Source organism: Hypomesus nipponensis, chromosome 14, assembly GCF_054491055.1.
Source record: "Hypomesus nipponensis isolate SF chromosome 14, ASM5449105v1, whole genome shotgun sequence".
NCBI lineage: Eukaryota > Metazoa > Chordata > Actinopteri > Osmeriformes > Osmeridae > Hypomesus > Hypomesus nipponensis.
In genome coordinates, this window is record NC_140374.1 from 2,021,660 (window position 1) to 2,021,929 (window position 270).

Sequence of the window (270 nt, forward strand, 5' to 3'; positions counted from 1 at the left end):
CAGCGTCTTCCTATTCTTCTATTAGGAGCTTCATACAGTACCAGTCAAAAGTCCAAACTTTTGACTGGTACTGTGTGTATATATATATATATATACTGTGTATATATAGGAAACAAATGTTCTTACAGTCCATGTTGAACTGCTTATTAGGCCCAAGAGACACTGGGTATCTCCTAAGACTTCCTCTGACAGCAAATGACGATGATGATGATCCACGTTTTCATAAAAATAAAATTGAGGGGGGGGGCGGGGCATTTATCATGTTTTGTT